The following is a 25,933-nucleotide window of genomic DNA, read 5'->3' on the forward strand; positions in this document are numbered from 1 at the left end:
AAAGAGCTAAAATCATTCTTGGAATTTGCTGGGTATTATGAGGTTTGTTCAGGATTTCTCTAAAATAGTTAAGCCTCTCAACAACCTTACAGCAGGATATCCCCCAATTCGAAAAGTGGTATGAAAGAGTAAGGACACAACCCGACAATACTATGATCCAAAAGAAAAGCTGGGAGACAGATGGGGTGATTCTTGTCAACAAGCGTTTGAGACAATTTTGGAGAAATTAACAACTGCTCCGGTCTTGGGATACTCTGATCCTAAATTGCCCTATATATTACATACTGATGCCAGCACTACTGGCTTAGGTGCTGCCTTGTATCAAGAACAGGATGGGCAGATGAGGGTCCTTGTTTATGCAAGTCGGGGATTGACTAAGAGCGAAGCCCGATACCCTGCTCATAAGCTGGAGTTTTTGGCCCTCAAGTGGGCAGTTACCACAAAGTTCAGTGACTATTTGTATGGGACTGAATTTACTGTTGTGACTGGCAATAACCCCTTAACTTATATCCTGACTTCTGCCAAATTGGACTCAACTAGTTACAGATGGCTATCTGGGTTATCAACATATAACTTTAAAAAGCAATACAGGGCAGGAGCCAAAAACCAGGATTCGGATGGGTTGTCTAGGCACCCAAACAATCAGCTAATAAATGATCTGGAGTCTCAAAAAGAACAGGAGGCTGTGTGTGAGAAACATCAGGTTAGCCATTCACAGGATGGGTATCGTCCTGTTTGGATGACATTAGCAGAATCCTTGACCATAAATGCGGATGCATTACCTCAAGAATTTCAAGAAGAATATGATCATGTGATCCCTCACTTCTCTGAGGAAAACTTAGCAAACAGGCAACAAGCAGATCCCGAGTTGAAATAAGTACTGAAGAACTTAGACTCTGGTGAAAAACCTCTCAGTAGGAGACTCAACTAGTCCCTCTCACCTTCAAATGTCTATGTGGATGAGACAGTGGAACAAATTTGTAGTAAATTATAGAGTGTTATATCGGAAAAGATTGGATCAAGGTAGAGTGTTGAGCCAACTCGTGTTACCCAAGGATTTTCGAGAGATGGTACTTACCAGTTTACATGATGATATGGGTCATCTAGGCCTGGAGTGAACTCTTGACCTCCTCCGTTCCAGGTTCTATTGGCTGATTTTAGCCATTTTGGCTAAAATGGCTGATACTGTAGAGAGAAAAGTAAAAACCTGTGAGCATTGCATTTGGAGGAAAGCTCCACCGCAGACAGCAACTCCCTTAGTGAACATACAGACCAGCAGACCCCTTGAGCTGATCTGTATGGACTTCTTAACAGTAGATACAGACAATAGCAACACAAAGTATATATTAGTCATTACGGACCATTTTTACCAAATATACTATTGCAGTACCTAACAAAGATCAGAAGGCTCGCACCATTAAAGTCACGAACCATTCAAGAACTGTGCAAAGTCGCCGGTATCCGGAAAGTGAGAACAACCCCATATCATCCAAGAAGGAACCCAGTAGAGCGGTTCAACAGGACCTTGCTGCAAATGCTGGGAACCCTGCAGAATGACAAGAAAGCCCACTGGAAGGAATTCATTAAACTGCTTGTGCATGCCTACAATTGCACGAAAAATGATGTTACGGGGTACTTACCTTATGAAATTATGTTTGGCCTTGATTACCTGTGGATCTCGCTTTTGGACTTCCAGTCAGTAATTCCTCTCATTCTCATTCACAGTAAGTAAAATCTCTGGGTAGAGGAGAGTAATAAAATATTATATTTACACAAATGCATATTCCCAGTTGGTTAATGATGTGGCCAATAGCGAGTCGTCTCCAAAGGAAGAACGGCCAATGAGTGTGCAGAATGCGGTATAGAAAAAAATTGACTTCTGGATTGTACACAAGGTTAGCATGTGAGTTGGAAGTAGCTTTTCTGATGCGTGCACGAACTTCTGAACTAGAGCAGTGTTCAGTGGTGCTCCGTGGAAAAGAAAGAAAGGAACATCTTTCTGAGCAAATTTTGTCGATAGATTCATGAGAAAGAAAAGGATTTAAACTGGATGAGATACATCTATGCCTTTCTGGAGTTTTTTGAGTTTAAGGATTTCCTTGGTAAGGCATTGCATGTCTGGAGAAAATATTCTTTATTTGAAGAATGCACGTAATGTTTTGACAACATTCAAGATATTTGTGAAATGTATAATGAACAGTGGTTAGATTATTTTTTATTAGTTTTATAACATTTTTTAACATTTTATTATATGATGTAATATGAGTATTAATGATAGTTATTAATACTATTATTAATGACCTTGTCTGTTCAAGGTCAGGTTTTTGTTTCTGGTGTGGACTTGTCCATTGATTCTGAGGAGGTTTGGACTGGCGAGCCATTGAGTCTGTTCTTTTCTTTTTCTGATTTTCTGTGAAAAAAGACCAGTTTGGCTTTTACTTTTTCTCCTCGGATGGAGGTATTTTTTCCCCTTTGTTCACGGGTAAAGAAACATTCACATTTTTGCTATGGACAATTCAACAACTTTGAAGGACTGAAAGGTTAAAAAAAGGTTATGAATAGTTATAACAGAAAATAAGTGGTCATATTTAAATTTATTCATTATTCATTTTAGTATATTGACTATTGTGTGTGTGAAAAAAAACCTACCTTGCTGAAGGAAAAAAAGGGTTTTGAAATCTAAAACAAAGAGAGATAAGAACATTTCTGGTTAACATTGTGGAAAATATTGTTGTTTTTTATTTTCAGTGTTTTGTGTTAATTGAAACATCTTACCAGTTGTGTTGTTTTTTTTTTGTAAAATATAAACAGCTAATGAACCAAATCTTCAGAGTCTGGTCACTGTTGTTGTGGCATCTTTCTCAGCAGCGAGCTTATTCTTTTGAGATGCTGGTCCATTGGTTTGCATTGTACTACTTTATGAGTAAATTGCACACAGCGAGCGCTACACTGTCAAAAATGGGGACCCTGATGTCAAGACTTTTATGAACTATGACTTCTATGCCGTCGATGGGTTGAAGTCTCTTTCTACAGCGAAGGAAGCAGTAGACTTGCTCAAAAACACACAGAGGACTCTCACTGGTTCCAACTTATGGCTTCACAAGATAGCTTCAAACAGAAGAGAAGGCCTTCCTATCTCAGGATTATGCCAGTGATCTTAAAGATTTGGATCTTGGCTCTTACATGCTTCCTATGCAAAGTAGTCTTGGACTGAATTGGAGTCTGAAATCTGACACCTTTTCGTTCGAAATAGATACTGAAACAAAACCCTTTACTCATTGTGGTGTTCTATAAACCGTCAATAGCATCTTTGATCCCCTTGGCCTTGTTGCCCCAGTTACAATCCAGGGCAAATCGATCATGAGACAGCTTAATAACCACACTGATGACTGGGATGCCCCTCTTCCCAAAGAAATGGAGGAAAAATGGGACATGGCGACATTCATTTAAGGTTTTAAGTAAACTCCACGTTCCAAGATGCTACGCAAATATATCACCTTTAACAGCTACAAAAAGGGAACTGATTCTCTTCTCTGATGTGTCAACAAAAGCAATAGCTGCAGTTGCTTACCTTAGATTGATGGATTCATGTGGAATCAGTCAAGTCGGCCTCATCATGCCCCGAGCAAACAGTTTCTGTTAAACAACCCCCAGACTCTACATGAAGAGAACACATATAAGCTTGTGAGTCTTTCTTCAGATGCAGAGGTACGTCCTGAGGTTTCCACATTGAAGACTACGCTGATGAATAATAGTCTTGGAGCACAATGCTTCTCTAAGTTCTCCAATTGGAAGTCCAGCACTCATGCCATTGCACGTCTGGTTCACATATCTGGACAGTTCCAAAAAGGTTCTACAAAACAAACATCAAGTTGCAAGGGTTAGCATTACTGTTCTAGTGCTCCAACAGTGGAAGAACTCTTATATGCTGAAAATATTATCATCAAAGCAGTACAACAGGAGGAATATCCCCAAGAGTATAAGAGCTTGGAAACAGGGAATAAGCTCCCCAGGGAAAGCTCTCTCAAAGCTTTAGACCCTTTCATAGATATAGATGGCCTGCTAAGAGTAGGAGGACGATTAACAGAAACACAGAGTTTGTCGTGTGAAAACCCCTTATAATCCCAGGTAAACATCACATTGCAACACTTTTAGTCAAACATCACTATGAGAAACTGCAACACCAGGGACGACATTACACACAGGGTGCTGTGCCTGCTGCTGGCTATTGGGTAGTTGGTGGCAAGAGGCAAGTTTGCAGTGTCATTCATGAATGTGTTACATGCCGAAAACTCAGAAGCGCAGATTAAAAAATGGCTGACCTTCCAGCTGATCGTGTATCCACTGATCCTCCGTTTATGAACGTAGGTTTAGAGGTTTTCAGCCCATGGACTGTGATGACACGAAGAACTAGAGGTGGTCATGCACAGAGCAAAAGGTGGGCAGTAATATTCACCTGCCTGAGTGTGAGCATGGCACCTGCCATTTATACTAACACCCAGTGCGCTCTTAACCCAAAGGGTCACAACTGCTCCTGTCCCAGATGGTGATTGGGTCAATACTCTTCATAACCAACAGTGGGTCAGGGTGCAACACTTGGCACAAACTTTCTGGGATAAATGGAAAAAGCAGTATCTATCTCTTCTGCAACCAAAAAGAAAGTGGCCCTCTAGTAAGCCTGATCTTGAAGCAGGAAGTATTGTGCTTTTGGAGGATGAACAACAAAAAAGGAATGAATGGCCAATGGGAATTGTCACTCAAGTCTTCCCAAGGAAAGACAACAAAGTCCAAAAGGTAGAAGTCAAGGTGTTCAAGAAAGATGGACCTATGTTTTCATACGGCATATCACTAAGACAGTCCTTCTCCTTGCTCCTGAGAAACTTTAGGTCAGTTCAAATTACTTGTGGATAGTGGTGTTATCCACGGAACAAGTTTAATTTAAACAGATTTCATGTTCAGTGTTTAATTTATTAAGAGGTTTAATTGTTTATTGAGTATGTGTAAGGATGCACAAGTCGAATCCATACACAGATATTATTTATTAAGAAACTCTCAGGCAAAATCGTAGTCAGAGAACAAGCGCGAGTCAAAACCGGAAAAAACACTGATGCGGGTAAAGAAAACCGAAAGTGCAAAACGAAGCGAGCAGTAAGAGAAATAGGCAGGGTCATACAAGGAACACACCATTAGAGTGCATGTGTGGAGTATTTATGTTTGTGGGAAACAAGCAGCGTGTCACGTGATTAATTAGTATTCCGGGGAGGGTTCGTGTTGCAATGTTATAGTATGATTCATTAATGGCAGTAACTCTCCTATTCACTTTATTGATGGTTTAGAGCCCCATCTAGTGGCAAGTTTAGTGTTACTTTAAAATGCAATTTCCGGTGTTCACGTGATTCAGGAAATAGTTAAGAGCTTCTTATCGGGCAGCAATATTGATGGCTCTCTTTAATTGCCATGTATCTCTGTAATCTTTAACCTTGCAACAGCATTTCTTGTAAGTATTTATTTATTTTACAATAATGTTCATTATATCTGTATATACATGTGAACTGTTTTGGATAAAGTGAATTTATTGGCCATTTTCATCAAGCTGTTGCATTGGCCACGTTGTGTTTTGGTGTTGTGCAGCTGTGTTGCGTATTTGCACATGGGAATGATGTTTGTTTCCAGGCATCACTGAATATTCTGATGTGAATGTTATGACTAATTTTGTTAGTCTGGACATTATTATTTAATGTGCTCATTTGTTTATTTGTAGTTTCACTCCATAACCAAGACCATTAAACCTGTGGAATAAACTTCTTGTCTTCAGTGTTGTGTGAGGGAAACACCAAAGCTTTGTTGAGGACAGTGTATAGAGACTAATTTATTTTAGAATGTCTACATTTGTACTAAAAAAATAAGCAATCTCATTTTTCATTTTCATTACGAAGAAGTTTACAGGTTTACTAAGAGGGACATTTGTTTCATTTAGAATGTCTTTCTACATTTTAGTGTTCTTTTTGAAGGCTTCTTAATTTGAGTTGCTGCAGCATTCATTTAAAAAACAAAACAAAACAAAACTTCAATTTAAAAGTATCTCAGCCTCATATCTTTTATTATTATTTTTAATGTTTTATATGTTTACCCAATAATAGGTTTGGTCTAAGAAAGAATAGCTATTTTTTCCAGAAACCTGTATTTATATTTTTGCCCTATTAGCATCTGAAAGCCTCAACTAAACTGCAGCATGGTCTATTAAATAACCTGGAGAGATTTCATAAGAGTGGATAAAAGAAGCTAGGGAATCTGAAATCAGCCAAAAGTTTATATGTGATTTCTGTAAATGAATTAGGGTAAATGAGGGTAAAGCAAAAATCACTAAAATCAGTTATGACTAGGTTAATAAATAAATGAATTTTCCTAACATTAATATTAGGTGGAATAATGCTGGTGGAAATTTGCCTTTTGTCTAAAGAATGTCATTGGATAGTTAGAATCTACCTACCCTCTGACAAAAAATGACAAGAAATTTTCTTTAAAGTTTCTATCAGATATGACTATTACACCACCAGAATTATTGGAACATGACTGAACTTTCAATTTATTAATATTATACATCTTCTCAGGACAAATGAAATCGACATAACATCCATAATCAAAGGATTAAGTAAAATATTAAAAATTTGCATGTGCTCTTTAGCAAAATGTATAATAGAATTGCTTCTAGGAACAAGTGATCACCTTAAGTGTTTTGCCATCAGTAATGGCATATGGAAAATCAAAATGACTTAAAATCTTCTTGGCATAGACTCCAAAAGATATATTCCACAGTGTAAATATTCCTTTGATATTCTGGTCCATGCAAACATGATTGCATCATGCAATCCCTGCAGGTCTTTCAGGTGCCCTTTCATGCTATGAGCCTCCCATTAAATCTCAAAGGTGTTCTGTTTGATTCAGATTGAGTGACTTGGAAGACTAGTGAAGAAAACTGAACTCACTGAAATTACACTCTTTTCCAGAGCAATGCATAAAAGTCCTTCTAAGTCTCAATCAATGAATAGCAATAATTGTTCACCTAGTTACAGACGGAGGATATCCATGAATCTAAAACTCTGCTTGGAGAAAAATAAAGCACATGATTAAAAAAATAATAATAAAAAAATATATATGAACAAACAGGAAAAAAATAAGTGCTAGTTTAAATAATTCAAGAAAAGTTGGGTCTTTTGACCCATCGTTTGAAGACTGAGTGATTTAGCTGCTTGGGCTTAGGAAGTTCATTCAACCACCTAGGCACTAGAACAGAGAAGAGTCTTGATAATTACCTACTTTGTACCCTGGGTGATTGTGGGAACAGTTAGCAGTGCTAGAAGAGATGAGGGGAGGGATTGTGGTCCTGTTCAAGGACTTATAAGAGTTTTGAGGCAAGAGGGTGCTGGTCCATTTTTGGCATTGTGGGCAAGAGAACTTGCAGGTTAAAAAACAACTCATGCAGTTGCATTTTGTATTTGCAGAGCTTCAGTTGTGCTTAGAGGTAGACCTGCCAGCAAAGAGTTGCAGTAGTCCAGTCTTAAAATAACAAAAGACTGAGCAAGCACCTAAGAGGCTTGTATGAATAAAAATGGCCAAATCCTTCTGATGTAAAGAAGAAACCAACATGAAGGTATCAAATTAGTAAAATTTGATAAAATCTTCCCTGAGATTGGAGGTGAAGATGCTGGATGTGGAGGTCCTGGGCTGGTGTGCTTACACGTGGTCTGCGGTTGTGGGGCCGGTTGGATGTACTGCCAAATTCTCTGAAACGCCTTTGGAGACAGTTTATGGGCAACAGCTCTGGTGGACATTCCTGCAGTCATCATGCCAATTGCACGCTCCCTCAAAACTTGCGACATCTGTGGCATTGTGCTGTGTGATAAAACTGCACATTTTAGAGTGGCATTTATTGTGGCCAGCCTAAGGCACACCTGTGCAATAATCATGCTGTCTAATCAGCATCTTGATATGCCACACCTGTGAAGTGGATGAATTATCTCGGCAAAGGAGAAGTGCTCACTTCTACAGTTCACAAATCTGTCTAAACACAGATTTAGACAGATTTGTGAATGAGAGAAATAGGCCTTTTGTGTACGTAGAAAAAGTCTCAGATCTTTGAGGTCAGCTCATGAAAAATGGGGGAAAAAACAAGTGTTGCATTTATAATTTTGTTCAGTGTAATTAACCCATGTCCACTCAAACACACATACACCACAAAATATGGTTTTAAAGTTTATATGAAAAGACACACAAAACATTTTCATAGACACAACCCCAAAACATAAAAATTGCTGCCACACAAAGACTCAAAGTCAAACAAATGTACTGTTGCTTTGTCACTGTTGTTTGAAAATGCGGGAAAGAAAGAAAACCTTAGCTGACCATTGTTGTCTTGTCTATAGTATAATCCAAAAGTCCTGTAGATTAATGTCCATTGAACTAGCTGCTAAATATAAAGATAAAGAGAATTTGAATAAATCTTCACTGAAAATATAGAATGATGTATCAAAATCCAAATGAAATTCAATCACCACGTGCTGAAGTTTAGGCCTAGCTGCTACTGTCCTTCGTCTGCTCCTTTTTGGTAGATTAAAGAGCCTTGTGTCTTTAGAGCAAATTAATTAAGACTACTTCTTCGTTCGGCTTTTCCCTTCAGGGTTCGCCACAGCGAATCATCTCTCTCCACCTACCCTATCTTCTGCATCCTCAACACTTGCACCCACTAGCTTCATATCCTCATTTATTACATCCATATACCTCCTCTTTGGCCTTCCTCTTTGCCTCCTGCCTGGTAGCTCCATGTCCAACATTCTCCTACCAGTATATTCACTCTCCCTCCTCTGAACATGTCCAAACCATCCTAAAGAGATGGTTGTTGACTTCAGGAGAGCACAGAGCGACCATTCTTCGCTGTTCATCGACAGATCCTCGGTGGAGATTGTCAAGAGCACCAAATTCCTTGGTGTCCATCTGGTGGAGAACTTCACCTGGTCACTCAACACCAGCTCCATCACCAAGAAAGCCCAGCAGTGCCTCTACTTCCTGAGGAGGCTGAGGAAAGCCTATCTCCCTTCCCCCATCCTGACTATGTTCTATAGAGGGACCATTGAGAGCATCCTGTGCAGCTGCATCACTGCCTGGTTTGGGAACTGCACCATCTCGGATCGCAAGACCCTTCAGCGGATAGTGAGGACAGCTGAAAAGATCATCTGAGTCCCTCTTCCCTCTATCACAGACATTTACACCGCACGCTTCATCCGCAAAGCTAACAGCATTGTGACTGACCCCACACACCCCTCACACACACTCTTCACCCTCCTGCCATCTGGAAAGAGGTACCAGAGCATTTGGGCCCTCACAACCAGACTGTGTAACAGTTTCTTTCCTCAAGCCATCAGGCTCCTCAACACCCAGGACTGAACTGTTCTACACTCTCTCTCTCTCACACACACACTCACTCACTCAGGACTGAACTGTATACAACTCTCTGTCTCTCTCACGCACATATACACACACACACTCTCTCTCTCGACTGTGTGGATGCACACACGTAATTTATATTGTTCATTACTTATTGCACTACCTCAACCTGTCATCTGCTGCTACAGTTGTATTTATGTTATGTATTTTTGCACAATATTTTTTTTTTTTACATCATTTCATTTTATCTTATTTTATTTCACTTACATTCCATTACACATGTTCTTTTCTTTCTTTTTTGGCACTAAGTGTCCTGTGTTTTTTGTGTTGTTTTTCTTGTATTTATTGTCTTTTGCACTGTCTTGTCTATGCTCTGTTTGCACCTAGCTGCACACTGTGCACTTTACGTGGCCAAGACAAACTTCTGTCCTAGCTCTGTGGTGTTGTTTTTGTGTTGAACTCTTTGTTGTTGTATGTTTATGTAGCACCAGGTCCTGGAGAAATGTTTCATTTCACTATGTACTGCATCAGCTATATGTGGTTGAAATGACAATAAAGCTTCTTGAATCTTGAATCTGGCCTCCCTAATTTTGTCCCCCAAACATCCAACATGAGCTGTCCCTCTGATGTACTCGTTCCTAATCCTGTCCAACCTTGCCACTCCCAAAGAGAACCTCAACATCTTCAGCTCTGCTACCTCCAGCTCTGACTCCTGTCTCTTCCTCAGTGAAGCTGTTTTCTTTACCTCTTTCCCACACTCTCCACTTAAACTTCTGTACCTTCATCTCTCCACCCTGTAATCTTACTGTTCCACTTCCCTCCCTTTCATTCACACACGTACTCAGCCTTACTACAACTAATTCCTCTTCTCTTCTGCGCAAACCTCCACCTCTGCAGGTTTTCCTCCACCTGTTCCCTGCTCTCACTACAGATCACAATGTCATCTGCAAACATCATTGTCCAACTCCTGTCTGACCTCCTCTGTCAACTGCTCTATCACCATAGCAAACAGAAAGGGGCTCAGAGCCAATCCCTGATGCAGTCCCACCTCTACATTGAACTCCTCTGTCTGACCTACAGCACACCTCACCACTGTCCACCTACTCCTGACTTCCACATACAGTACCACAGCTCTTGGCAACCTGTCATACGCTTTCTCCAAGTCTACAAACACACAGTGTAACCCTGACCATCCCTGTACTTCTCCATCAAAATTCTCAGAGCAAAAATTGCATCTGTTGTGCTATTTCTGGGCATGAACCATACTACTGCTCACAAATTTTCACTACCTTCCTTAACCTAGATTCCACTACTCTTTCCCATAGCTCAACTTTATCATCAACTTTATCCCACTATATCTGCTGCAACTCTGCACGTCACCCTTATTCTTGAAGATCGGCACTAATACACTTTTTCTCCATTCCTCAGGCATCTTCTCTCTCTAAAACCCTGTTAAACAAACTAGTTAAAAATTCCACTGCTGCCTCTCCTAGACACTTCCAGACCTCCACTGGGATGTCATCAGGCCAAACCGCCTTTCTACTTTTCCATCCTCTTCAAAGCCTTCCTGACTTCATCTTTTCTAATCTTATCTATGTTCTGTTCCAGAGTTCAACCCGTCTACTCTTTTTTTTCCCTCATTTTCCTCATTCATCAGCTTTTCAAAGTACTCCTTCCATCTCCTCTGTACACTCTCCTCACTTGTGAGCACCTTTCCATCTCTATCCTTAATAAATCTAACTTGCTGCACATCCTTCCCATCTCCCTCTCTAGTGTCTAACCCGGTATACAACTCATCATATGCCTTCTGCTTATATGCAATTAACTCAAAATAGTACAATGCAACCCAATGGACCAGCGTACTAGCATAGTCTTTAGCTACAGGCGAGTATACGCTGCCTAGAGCACGCACAGTGAATATGACATCAGCATCTGAAGTGCTGACAATACTCAAGGGCAACAGAGGTTTCAGATCTTTCATTGCTGAGCTATGTACAAATTCTATTATAGCCTGCCGATGAAATTCAGATGTTGGATCATCTATAAGCAGAATTCGACTAATACTGCCATAACGCATGAGCCATGCTTCTAGATGTTGGTCAGACTCTCTCAATGTTATGCCACTAACTATGACAGCGTTGGAAACATTCACGCTCTCCTTCTCAACTATATCCATAATGGTACTACTTAGATAGCTTGTTTCACAATAAAAGTTCCCCTTAATTTATTATACTGATAAGTCACTGTTGTTGTCAGGCAATCAATCTCCTGGCTGGCTCGCCAACTTTTGTGTAACCCTCACTGTATGCAATTAACTCAAAATAGTACAATGCAACCCAATGGACCAGCGTCTCAGAAGAATATGCTCGCTGCTGAGAAAGATGCCACAACAGTGACCAGACCAGACTCTGAAGATTTGGTTCACTAACAGTTTATATTTTACAAAAAAAAAAAAAATACAATTGGTAAGTTTTAAGAATTAATACAAGACCATGGAAAAAAAATAAAATAAAAAAAACAACAACGTTTCCAACGTTTCCCACAACGTTAACCAAAAATGTTCTTATTATCCCTCTTTGTTTTAGATTTCCAAAACCTTTTTTCTTCCTCCAGCAAGGTAAGTTTTCTTTAACACACACAATAAACAGTATACAAAAAAAAAATAAAGAAAATGAATACATCTGAATTCGACCACTTAATTTCTGTTATGACAATTCGTACCCTTCAGATCTTATCAGTCCTTTAAAAACAGTTGTTGAAGTATCTGTAGCAAAAATGTTTCTTTATCCTTGAACAAGGGGGGAAAAATTACCTCCATCCGAGTAGAAAAGTAAACGCCATTCAATTTCCTACCATTCGCAGAGTTCACAAACATATTTTATTTCACAGAAAAATCCAAGAACAGACTCAATGGCTCGCCAGTCCAAACCTCCTCAGAATCAATGGAAGGCCGGGACAATCCACACCAAAACCAAAAACCTGACCTTGAACAGACAAGGTCACAAAACAATCATTAATACTCCCATTACATAATAAAATGTTAACTAATAAAAATAATCTAACCACTGTTCAGTATACATTTCACAGATATCCTGAATATTGTCAATATGTTACATGCATTCTTCAAATAAACAATATTTTCTCCAGACCTGCAGTGTCTGTGACTGTCATTTTTTCCCATATAACACACTCTTATATAGAACTGAACACTATGCATTAATAAATGATTACACAGTTAGCTACCATTTACTGAATACAGCATCACACATCTATAACATACATAATTCACTCTCAAAAATGTAAATTATCTTGTTTTTTGCTCCAGCTTAACAGAAATAGCATAACTATAACTAATAAAACGGCAAACTGGCTTACCAAGGAAATCCTTAAACTTAGAAAACTCCAGAAAGGCATAGAGGTATCTCGTCCAGTTTAAATCCTTTTCTTTCTCATGGATCTATCGACAAAATTCGCTCAGGAAGATGTTCTTTTTTTCTTTCTTTTTTTTTCGCGGAGCACCAACGAGCACTGTTCTAGCTCAGATGTTCATGTGCGCACGAGAAAAAGCTAATTCCAGTTCACATGCTAACCTCGTGTACAAACCGGAAGTCATTTTTTTCCTATATCGCATGCTGCACACCCATTGGCTGTTCTTCCATTGGAGACGACTCGCTATTGGCCACATCATTAACCAACTATGAATATGCATTCATGTAAACAAAACATTTTATTTTAAATTATACTTATTTACTTTCAATATCTTTCACATTAATATGTTCTAATATAATATATAATTGTATATATATTTTTTTCTGTTCCCGTTACTCCCTGGTAACCTTGGTTACACGTTACCTCCTGAACCAAAGCATGTCCCTGTGCTTGGGAGTGGCCAAGTCACACAGGTAAAACTGCACTGGGCTCTGTATTGCGATACTTAATATAATCACATTCCTCCACTAACTCCGTAAGTGCCGAGCTTAATCCTTGCAATAAAGACTGAATGACTGACATCAATGGATTTCCTAACCGTGCATACTGCAGCTTGTCTGGTGGTCTAGTCTGCCTTTGTGAGCGCTTTGGTCTCATATCTCCTGCATCATCTGCCACCATTGAAATGTCTGGAGTGTGTCTGACAGGAGGTGACTGAAAATGAGGAGTGGTGTTTTCCACGTGATTCAGGTACAGTTTCATTGACCACTTCAAACGACTCATCAGCTAGCTCACTTGAGAAATTACGTTCTTTTTCTAAGGTTACCTCCACTAATCCATCCTCTCTATCCTTTTCAGGTTCAACCCCAGAAGCGTTTGGGTCTGCATGAAACACCTCAGGTGAGTTCCTTTCTACCTCATCACTGTTTAAGTTTGTTTCAGCAGGTGCAGCTTCTCTTAAATGATCAGGGGTAACAAATGGTGGATTTTCGGATGCAACTTCGGGTAAGTTCCTTGAACACACTGAATGGGGTGTTGGTCTCTCTTCCAGAATAACTTTTGTAGTGAACTCTAATGACTCTCCAGGTACATCAAAGTGGACAGATTCACTTTCTGATTCAGAATGACTATGCACAGCTTCTGCTTCAGCAGCATCTTCAATTCTGGACTGAGCTCTAGTTCTAGGCCTACGATGTTCTTTCTGCTGGACAGATTCTTCAGACTCCGTGTTAGGCAAAAAACCACAGGGCAAAAGCAAATCACGATGCAAAGTACGCACCGGACCTTCCTTTCCTTCTGGGCAAACCGTGTACACAGGAATACTACTGCTTTTCCTTAACACAACATAAATGTCAGGCTCCCATCTGGCCGCTATTTTGTGTTTTCCCCTTAGCCGGACATTCCTTACTAGGACTCGATCACCTATATCCAGAACTGAGGCAACAACATTTCTATCAAATCTCTTCTTATTTCTTTCCGCCACCTTCAAAGCATTGCGAGTGGCGAGCTGATAGCGCTTCTCTAACCGATTCTTAAGAGATTTTACATACTGCGAGTGAGAATGAAAGGAATTACTCACTGGAAGTCCAAAGGTGAGATCCACAGGTAATTGAGGCTGTCGGCCAAACATCATTTCATAAGGCGAGTACCCCGTAACATCATTTTTCGTGCAATTATAGGCATGCACAAGCGGTTTTACGAACTCCTTCCAGTGGGCTTTCTTGTCATTCTCCAAGGTTCCCAGCATTTGCAGCAAGGTCCTGTTGAACCTCTCTACTGGGTTCCCTCTTGGATGATAGGGGGTTGTTCTCACCTTACGGATGCCGGCGATTTTGCACAGTTCTTGAATGGTTCGTGACTCAAAGTCTGGGCCCTGATCACTATGCAATTTTTCTGGGAAGCCATAGTGTAATAAGAAATGGTCCCAGAGACATTTGGCCACAGTTCGAGCCTTCTGATCTTTGGTAGGTACGGCAGTAGCATATTTGATAAAATGGTCTGTAATGACTAATATATCCTTTGTGTTACTACTGTCAGGCTCTACTGTTAAGAAGTCCATACAGATCAGCTCTAGAGGTCTGCTAGTCTGTATGTTCACTAAGGGAGCTGCTCTCTGTGGTGGAGCTTTTCTTCTAATGCAACGCTCACAGGTTTTTACTTTTCTCTCTACAGCATCAGCCATTTTAGGCCAATAGAACCTGGAACAGAGGAGATCAAGAGTTCGCTCCAGACCTAGGTGATCCATATCATAATGCAAGTTGGTAAGTACCATCTCGCAAAGATCCTTGGGTAACACGAGCTGGCTCAACACCCTACCTTGATCCAATCTTTTCCGATATATCACTCCATTATTTACCTCAAATTTATTCCACTGTCTCATCCACATAGACATTGTAGATGAAAGGGCCTTCCTACTGGGAGGTTTTTCACCAGACTCTAAGTACTTCAGTACTTCGTTCAACTCGGGAACTGCTCGTTGCCTGTTTGCTAAATTTTCCTCAGAGAGGTGAGGGATCACAGGTAGACCATGATCATATTCTTCTTGGAATTCTTGAGGTAATGCATCCGCATTTATTGTCAAGGATTCTGCTAATGTCATCCAAACAGGACGATGCCCGTCCTGTGAATGGCTAACCTGATGTTTCTCACACACAGCCTTTACTGCTTCTGGAAGGATCACAGGCAGATCTTGGTCAGTTTCAGCTAGGTGGTTCAGAGCGAATTGCTTAATTCTCTCCTGTTCTTTTTGAGACTCCCGATCATTTAGTAGCTGACTGTTTGGGCGCCTGGACAATCCATCCGCATCCTGGTTTTGGGCTCCTGCTCTGTATTGTATTTTGAAATTATACGCTGATAACCCAGATAGCCATCTGTAACTAGTTGCGTCCAATTTGGCAGAAGTCAGGATATAAGTTAAAGGGTTACTGTCAGTCACAACAGTAAATTCAGTCCCATACAAATAGTCACTGAACTTTGTGGTAACTGCCCACTTGAGGGCCAAAAACTCCAGCTTATGAGCTGGGTATCGGGCTTCGCTCTTAGTCAATCCCCGACTTGCATAAGCAAGGACCCTCATCTGCCCATCCTGTTCTTGATACAAGGCAGCACCTAAGCCAGTAGTGCTGGCATCAGTATGTAATATATAGGGCAATTTAGGATCAGCGTATCCCAAGACCGGAGCAGTTGTTAATTTCTCCACAATTGTCTCAAATGCTTGTTGGCAAGAAGCGTTCCATCTGTCTCCCAGCTTTTCTTTTGGATCATAGTATTGTCGGTTCGTGTCCTTACTCTTTCTTACTTTTCGAATTCGGGAATATCCTGCTGTAAGGTTGTTGAGAGGCTTAACTATTTTAGAGAAATCCTGAACAAACCTCCTATAATACCCAGCAAATCCCAAGAATGATTTTAGCTCTTTTAAAGTCTGTGGCCTTGGCCAGGTTTTAATGGCCTCAATTTTGTCTGGGTCTGTCTCCACACCGTGTTTGGAAACAATGTGTCCCAAATATCGCACTGAGGTCTGAAAAAATTTACATTTTTCAGGCGAAAGCTTCAAGCCATATTCCTTCAACCGTGTAAGGACTTGCACTAGTCAGTGTTCGTGCTCTTCAAGAGTTTCTGAAAAAATTATTAGGTCGTCTATAAAAACTAGCACCTGTCTTCGGTTCAGATCACCCATACAGCGCTCCATGAGCCTCTGAAAGGTGCTGGGAGCATTTGTGATTCCTTGCGGCATTTTATTAAACTCCCAGAATCCTTGAGGGCACACGAAGGCTGTCTTGTGTTTATCCGTTTCCTCCATCTCGATTTGGTAGTACCCCGACTTCAAATCTAAAACAGAGAACCACTATGAGCCAGTTAAAACAGAAAACACTTCCTCCAAATTGGGAAGCGCATAGGCATCCTTTATAAAATCGATGCACAGGCGTACTGAATTATTATTCTTCCTCACTACCACTATAGGAGAGGCAAAGGGAGACTCAGATTCTCGAATAATCCCAGCAGACAACAGTTCCTTTAAGTGTTTGCAAACAGCATCGACGTCTTTTGGGTGAATAGGCCTAGGGCGATGCTTAAAGGGAGTTTCATCACTAAGTCTAATGCGATGCTTCACTTTATCCGTATGCCCATAGTCCATGTCATGTAAAGCAAACACCTCTGGCATTGTGTTCAACAAAGTTGATATTCGGCTCCTCCACTCTGCTGGTAAAGGGGAATCACCAAAATCAAACTTTATCTGTGAGCAGGCAGGATTCATTCGAGTTTGAGGGGCATGATACCTTGGCTTTGTGTCAATCACGTGCTGAACAAGATGCATTTCAGCAATCACAGCTTTTGGTGGAACAGCTCTGTCACTCTGGGTGTCATTTCTCACTAATACAGGTAGACTAAATGAGCGTTTAGCAGGCAAAGTGTATAGACCACTGGCTACTAGCAATCTGCCTAGCATGGATGACATCGCTGGCCATTCCAAAGTTGTCAAGGTGTCTGCGGGACAGCAACTTAGATGAACAACTCCATCAAGAACTGTTACACTACCCGCCGACACAAATTTAGGAGCAATTCGTTCCAATGTCACACATCCCAGAACTTCATTGTTCATCTGCTTGTGTCTAACATCCAGAATTTTGAGTACTGCTCGATACCCATTTAGGGCTGGACTGAGGTTTCCTGGGTTTTCTCAAGCATGGTCAGCATAAAGAGCATCAAGTGAGTTAGTTCCCACCAAGACCTGGGGCACGTGCATCAAATCAGGAAACACTAGGGCTAATGTGGTAACCTCCGCTTTTACTCCCAAAAATTCCTTAGGGAATGTTAGAGTGAGCTCCACATAGCTCAAGTAGGGAACTGACTGCCCATTTGCTCCCTCTACTTCAAGTAAAGACTCTAAAGATTTCATAGAGCGATTCGGGAGATGATCTTGATAAAAGGAAAGTGGGATGGTGGTTACCTGGGAACCTGTATCCAGCCAACAATTTACTGGAGTTCCTTCAAGAACTACCTCAGCAGTACATTTCATTCCAACCAATCCTCTTGGTACTTTCTTATGTATCACTGCATCCGAAAATTTATTGTACACACTTTCAGGTTTGTTAGGGCATGTGGGTCTTGCTTCAGTTTCTGTAAGCCCCGCTACAGAGACTGCTTGTAGTTTAACCGTGGGGATGCACCTCGGTTTTTCAGATCCCACTGAGCCTGTCTTTCTCTCAGCTGATTTCGTTTGCTCTCGACTTATATGACCATCCTCTCCGCAACAAAAGCAATAACCTGGATGAGGTCAAGCTGAGGTTAACTCACCACTGTTGGCTAATTTACTTCCTTCATGTATAGCTTGTTTGGGCTGTGACATTACAGAAGGTCTTTTGAGATGAAATGCTCTTTCAGGTTGAAAATTCTGCGATCTTGGGACAGTGAGTTGATCTTTTAACTCTGCAACCTGTCTTGTTAGTTTGGCAATTTCCTCAGCCTCTGAGCTTCTGTTCGAGACCTTCTGTGAAAATGCAGCTTCCATAGCTTGAACCTGGGCTCGCAGCTCAGCCAGTTCTTTTTTCAGTGGAGTCACATCGACCACTTTGGATCAAGCAGGCTGGCATTTCTGGTGAGTCAGTGGTTGCATGGAAGCAAGTTGGGCGTGAACTTCTGATATTTGCTTTCTCATGGAATCCATTTCAGTAGCTGCTCTGACGACTACATCAGGTGAATGAGCGGACAACTGATGAGTGGCAGCTCGTGACCTGGAAGGAACTAGACTTTGTTTAGTCAATCCAAAATGACCTCTCATCCGATCTTCTTTTGAAGCTTGCCTGTCTTTCTCTGTTCTGACAGACACTACTAGCTCCGCAAATGGTGGGTTAATCTTCTTTCTTTCTAGCTGAAGATTTGCTATTAAGCCATTATCCCAGCACCCACAACAGAACTGTTTCAACAAACAGCGATCACGCTCGCCCTCTGCAACACCACCTCTCCTCACCACTGCGCTCAACATCACTCGTAATCGATGCAAGTAGCTGGAAGGTTTCTCTCCCTGATTCTGTAGCATTGTCATGAACTTTGCCAGCAACTCTTCCCCATCCTCCACTGATCCATAAACTGATTCCAACAACTCTAAATACACAGAGGGTGATGACTGTGGACTAACGTGTTTGATTACGTCAGCAGCAGGTGGAAGCAAGCTGTCTAGGATTCTTCTTGTACGAGACAAGTCTGAAACAGATGGGTCATCCAGAAGGAATTCCACACTTGCTCTCCATGTTTCAAAATCTGGCTCATTTGGTGGGCGCGGAACTTTCCCTGAGAAAGATCTGAGGCGTAGAGAAGTATGCTGGGCTGTCACATCACTTGTCCTCACAACATGCTACTATAACACTCTGCACACCTGGAGGATCTATCATGTCCATAGTCAAAGCTGGACGTGACATCCCGGTGGCTGCAGAATGGTTAATTCTGCCACTATCAGGTACAGTATTTATCTCATTTTCCTTGGACAGGTTTTGTATTCTTTTGGATTTAGCACCCAGCAATGGAGAAACATCTGGGGAAAGAATTGTGTCTCTACCGTCTCCCAATCCATATGACACGGCAGGTGACCCACGGTCATTGAGCGAACTGGCAGTGCCGAGTCCCCGAGTTTGGGAGTCTGCTGTGAGACATCCCTGTCTCTCACTCAATTTAGGCAGCTGTCCAGTGGGAGGACCAATTGACTTCATCTTCACTGACTCCTCTTGAAGCACTGTGTCAGTAGTGTTAGCAATGACTTTCAGCTCTGCCAAATAGCCTTTACTAGCATAGTCTTTAGCTACAGGCGAGTATACGCTGCCTAGAGCACGCACAGTGAATATGACATCAGCATCTGAAGTGCTGACAATACTCAAGGGCAACAGAGGTTTCAGATCTTTCATTGCTGAGCTATGTACAAATTCTATTATAGCCTGCCGATGAAATTCAGATGTTGGATCATCTATAAGCAGAATTCGACTAATACTGCCATAACGCATGAGCCATGCTTCTAGATGTTGGTCAGACTCTCTCAATGTTATGCCACTAACTATGACAGCGTTGGAAACATTCACGCTCTCCTTCTCAACTATATCCATAATGGTACTACTTAGATAGCTTGTTTCACAATAAAAGTGACCCTTAATTTATTATACTGATAAGTCACTGTTGTTGTCAGGCAATCAATCTCCTGGCTGGCTCGCCAACTTTTGTGTAACCCTCACTGTATGCAATTAACTCAAAATAGTACAATGCAACCCAATGGACCAGCGTCTCAGAAGAATATGCTCGCTGCTGAGAAAGATGCCACAACAACAGTGACCAGACCAGACTCTGAAGATTTGGTTCACTAACAGTTTATATTTTACAAAAAAAAAAAACAATACAATTGGTAAGTTTTAAGAATTAATACAAGACCATGGAAAAAAAATAAAATAAAAAAAACAACAACGTTTCCCACAATGTTAACCAAAAATGTTCTTATTATCCCTCTTTGTTTTAGATTTCCAAAACCTTTTTTCTTCCTCCAGCAAGGTAAGTTTTCTTTAACACACACAATAGACAGTATACAAAAAAATAAAGAAAATGAATACATCTGAATTCGACCACTTAATTTCTGTTATGACAATTCGTACCCTTCAGATCTTATCAGTCCTTTAAAAACAGTTGTTGAAGTATCTGTAGCAAAAATGTTTCTTTATCCTTGAACAAGGGGGGAAAAATTACCTCCATCCGAGTAGAAAAGTAAACGCCATTCAATTTCCTACCATTCGCAGAGTTCACAAACATATTTTATTTCACAGAAAAATCCAAGAACAGACTCAATGGCTCGCCAGTCCAAACCTCCTCAGAATCAATGGAAGGCCAGGACAATCCACACCAAAACCAAAAACCTGACCTTGAACAGACAAGGTCACAAAACAATCATTAATACTCCCATTACATAATAAAACGTTAACTAATAAAAATAATCTAACCACTGTTCAGTATACATTTCACAGATATCCTGAATATTGTCAGTATGTTACATGCATTCTTCAAATAAACAATATTTTCTCCAGACCTGCAGTGTCTGTGACTGTCTTTTTTTCCCCATATGACACACTCTTATATAGAACTGAACACTATGCATTAATAAATGATTACACAGTTAGCTACCATTTACCGAATACAGCATCACACATCTATAACATACATAATTCACTCTCAAAAATGTAAATTATCTTGTTTTTTGCTCCAGCTTAACAGAAATAGCATAACTATAACTAATAAAATGGCAAACTGGCTTACCAAGGAAATCCTTAAACTTAGAAAACTCCAGAAAGGCATAGAGGTATCTCGTCCAGTTTAAATCCTTTTCTTTCTCATGGATCTATCGACAAAATTCGCTCAGGAAGATGTTCTTTTTCTTTCGGAGCACCAACGAGCACTGTTCTAGCTCAGACGTTCATGTGCGCACGAGAAAAAGCTAATTCCAGTTCACATGCTAACCTCGTGTACAAACCGGAAGTCATTTTTTTCCTATATCGCATGCTGCATCATTAACCAACTATGAATATGCATTCATGTAAACATAACATTTTATTTTAAATTATACTTATTTACTTTCAATATCTTTCACATTAATATGTTCTAATATAATATATAATTGTATATATATTTTTTTCTGTTCCTGTTACTCCCTGGTAACCTTGGTTACACTTGGCCTTAGACACCTCCCTCTTCACTCTGCGCTGTAACTCCTTGTATCCTGTCTATTCTCTTCAGTCCACTTCTTCTTGGCTAACCTCTTCCTCTGAATACTGTCCTGAACTTCTTCATTTCACCACCAAGTCTCCTCATCTTCTTTCCTCCTTCCAGATGACACACCCAGCACCTTTCTTCCTGTCTCTCTGATCACTTCTGCTGTAGCTTCCACCACTTGGTTTTGTTCTCTATCTCTATCTTTGACCTCTTCCTGTTACAGACCATCAAAGTCATCCTATGCTGTCTGGCTACACTCTCTCCCACTACCACCTTACAGTCACTAATCTCTTTCAGATTGCCTCTTCTACATAGGATGTAGTCTCCCTGTGTGCTCCTACCTCCACTCTTGTAAGTCACTCTATGCTCCCTTTTCTGAAAATAAGTGTTAACCACAGCCATGCCCATCCTCTTAGCAAAGTCCACTACCATCTGTCCTTCAAGGTTCATTTCCTTAACTCCAAACTTGCCCATCACTTCCTCATCACCTGTGTTCCCCTCACCAACATGTCCATTAAAATCTGCTCCTGTCCCCACTCTCCCACCCGTGGGAATACTTTCTATAACCTCATCTAATTCATTCCAGAATCTCTCTTTCTCCTCTAACTCACAACCTACCTGTGTGGCATAACCACTAACAACATTCAACATCACCCCTTCAATCTCTAATTTCAGACTCATCACCCTGTCTGACACTCTCTTCACCTCCAGAACATTCCTCACAAACTCCTCCTTCAGGACCACACCTACCCCATTTCTCTTACTATCCACACCATAATAAAACAGCTTGAATCCTGCTCCTATACTACGAGCCTTGCTACCCTTCCACCTGGTCTCCTGCACACACAGTATATCCACCTTCCTTCTCTCCATCATATCAGCCAGCTCTCTACCTTTCCCTGTCATAGTACCAACTTAGAGTTCCTATTTTCAGTCCTACACTCTTACCCTTCCTCTTCTCTCTCTGTCTATGCATTCTCCTCCCTCCTCTACTTCTTCGATCAACAGTAGCCTGACATTAATCGTTATCTGACGATTCACATGATTAAATTTGGCAATGTTTTACACCGGATACCCTTCCTGCAACCCTCTCTATTTATCCAGGCTTGGGACAAGCACAGAAGTCACTGGACTGTGACCCCCATGGCTAGATTAAATGAGTTAAGACAACAGTGTAATATAAAGCCAGCCACTGAAGTAATGAGTCCTTTTAACTAAGCTTGAAACCAATGTTTCCCAATCAGGACTCTGAACAGCTGGGTAAGCACAAGAAAAGACAGTGTTTCCCTCTCCCCAAACAATCTACATAGAGCTGCCCCCTAGTGCATGTTAGTGACATTACAATTAAAAACCACAGTAACAGAGTTCTTTTTGATCTTCTCATCATAAAAGGAGGTGAAGTCTTCAGCAGTCAGGGAGGATGAGCCTGGGGGTTGAGTAGTGAAGAGATGTTGTAGAAACCTATGCAGAAGCTTTAAGCTTTAAACTATAGAGGAAGGTGAGATAGAGCAGAGGATTCTACAGGTTAGAGGGAAATGTTTCTTTTAGAAGTTTTTTTTTAAGCAGGATAGGGAGAGGGAAGGGGGGAAGCCATGTGATGATCAGAGGTGTGAAGCAGGTGGGGTAGCAGTCATGTGTGTGGATAGGTTAGGAAAAGTGAAGACAAGATCAAGGACATTTCCTCCATTGTGCATGGGAGCGCAGCTGTTGAATGTCAAGGAAAGTAAAACACAAAAGGCAAAAGGAAAGAAGACTGAAGTTTGTCAGAAGGGAGGTTGAAATCACCTCCTACCACCACTGTTTAAGACAACAGAGAGTAGATGAGTTTATTGGAAATGTGACCTCTGCTTTGTGAATGATAGTGTCTGCATCTATAAGAGGTGATTACAGAAATGGTTTTGAGGCACATGTCTGCTATTGGCACATGAGGTTAGTTTTAAATATGATTTAAGAATGCAACAGAACTGGTTTAGACACTTACTATTTAAAATATGTTTCAGGTCTTGCAGTGGAGGACCTTAGGGATAATTTAGTAAGCCCTGCTCACAATTCACACCTTTATATTATTTTTGCTTTGTGACATGGTGCATTATCAGGCTAGGTGTAAACATTAGAAGAAAGGGACATTGTGTCCATAAAGCAATGCAAATAATACTCAATAGTCTGTGATAATTCAAAAAATGATAGTTGGCATTAACAGACCTTTATCTCAAGGCAAGTTGTGTCCATAATTTCATGCTGTTGGTGTCAAATTCTATCCCTATCTTTGTGACTTAGTGGAACTGAAGATTCTTCAAACTAGGTTACATCCTTTCAGTCTTCAACACTCCTACTTTAAGTCATTGCAAGTGGTCCTAATAAAGTGCTCTGTGAGTGTATTAAAACATAAGAATATTTCAGTATATGTAATTGCACTTTTTTCTTACATAAAAAATAAGTTAGTTACTTAGAAAACAAGAATTAGTCTACATTAGTCTATTTTTTAATAAAGTAAAGTCAGCAGCAGCAGATAATTCCAATTTTTGGTAACATGTCTAAACTTTCTATAACTCTGAATATCCACTGGAGGTCACTGTTGACTCATGCAACTAATGCACTTCTCAGAAAACTTCAGTACTATTTTATTTGAGTTTTGAGAGATGCTCACTAATTAAGCCATTTCCAAAGGTAATATGGAACCAAGCATCCCCTGTAACTTGGGAAACCAAAACTTACACAAAGTTTAAAAAAAGAATATTTATATTTGTACCCAGTTACAATTCAGTACAGTACTGATGGGAAGCTAGTCAGCCTTTCAGGATATTCTTTTGTAAGGTTATCTAGGGTAGCTAGTTAAAGATAGATAAAGATTTATTTGCTATTATATAAAAGGCTGAGGGTGCATGCACCACTGTGGCCTCTTCAGTTTGCACTTTGGATGACTGATAGCATCAGACATTTTTGTTTTCTGATGATGGATAAATAAATGAAAAACAAGGCAGTCTGTGTTTACCACCATATACACATGTAAACATGTTAACATTATTTATAACATATAAAATTATATGAATCCCTGTACTAGCCCTGTTAATTTTCCAGGACCTAGACTACCGAACAGCATGAATATTTTGTATTATAGCTTGAATATTATATTATCCTTTTTCTGTATCACTTATCCTACAAAGGTTCAGCAAGAGCCGGGGCACAATGCAGGAGACACCATGGTTAGGGTGCCAACACAGTCACACACACACTCTACAGTCAACCATTGAGGTGGGAGTCAAACATGCTAACCACTGAGCCAGTGTGCCCCTCAAGACTGTCATCAGACTTAATTCATTTAATCTGACTGCAGATATTAATGCCTGGAATGCCCAAATCATCATGAATTCATGTATTCAAATTTAATTTATTAATATAATAAAAATGTGTGGACTGTATACCATCTTGGCATGCATTACTTTCCTATAACAAATCTTTCTTTTTGAGATAACAGGAAACAGGTGTTTTTTACATACATGCCAATACAGAAATAGGATTAAAAGAGTAACAGGGTTACTTGATACATGTTTAGATCATTTCCATGTGAATAAAATATGTTACATCAGCACAATAGTTTGGCAATAATTGTATTCATATAATACACAGCTCTGGAAAAAATAAGAGACCACTGCAACCTACATACATTAATTATTCATTATATAGTATCACAGATATCCACATTTTATTTGATAATTAGAGATCTTGAGAAATTATAATTAATAAATAATAATTAACACATCAATTTATCAAAGAATGATACTTATAATTACACCATGATCACAAGAAACTTTTTGTTATCTTGACATAAAAATAATAAAAAATTTTGTATGAAAATGGACAAAATGGACAAAATATTTGCAAAAATGTGAATCCATGGCCATTTTGGTCTTCTATACAAGCGAGCTTTACTTAAAAAAAAAAAAATTCTTTCCTCTTTTCTTATTTCTTTTCCTTATGTCAGATAAATGTAAATATGTAAAATCCAACTTTGTTTCTGAAGAAATGCTGGTTATTTTATTCCCATCCGGCCACCTGGGTTTCAAGTTGTAGAACATAAGAAAGACTCTTTCATATTCAGATGCCTGCTCTGCCCGCCTCAGTATTCATTGCAACAGTGAAGGATTTTATTGTGTATGTGATTAAATCTGTCATTATCTTAATTATGTTGTGCATGGCTAGTTATGCTTAAGTTAGCTAAGTAAGCTAACATAATCAGTAACTCTTGAGCAGTAGCCTATATTCACTTTACTGATGTTATACAGTACAGCAGCACAATAACCCAACAGTTCAACTTTTATTTTTAATA

General features: G+C 40.1%; 1 protein-coding gene and 1 long non-coding RNA gene across 2 annotated transcripts in view; one reads left to right on the forward strand and one right to left on the reverse strand.

Moving 5' to 3' along the window:
* Positions 1-21,367, forward strand: part of LOC131353271 (uncharacterized) — a 33,444-nt gene extending 12,077 nt beyond the window's left edge. Inside the window, exons 1-3 of the long non-coding RNA XR_009204600.1 lie at positions 1-20,254; positions 20,366-20,397; positions 20,667-21,367. The exon at positions 1-20,254 is cut by the window's left edge and continues 12,077 nt beyond it. This is a non-coding gene — a long non-coding RNA (uncharacterized LOC131353271). The remainder of the gene's footprint in view (positions 20,255-20,365; positions 20,398-20,666) is intronic.
* The window catches only part of LOC131353269 (uncharacterized), a 230,517-nt gene that overhangs the window by 172,945 nt on the left and 31,639 nt on the right, over positions 1-25,933 (reverse strand). The window lies entirely within an intron of this gene.

This window comes from Hemibagrus wyckioides, linkage group LG05 (assembly GCF_019097595.1).
Source record: "Hemibagrus wyckioides isolate EC202008001 linkage group LG05, SWU_Hwy_1.0, whole genome shotgun sequence".
In the NCBI taxonomy this organism is placed as follows: Eukaryota; Metazoa; Chordata; class Actinopteri; order Siluriformes; family Bagridae; genus Hemibagrus; species Hemibagrus wyckioides.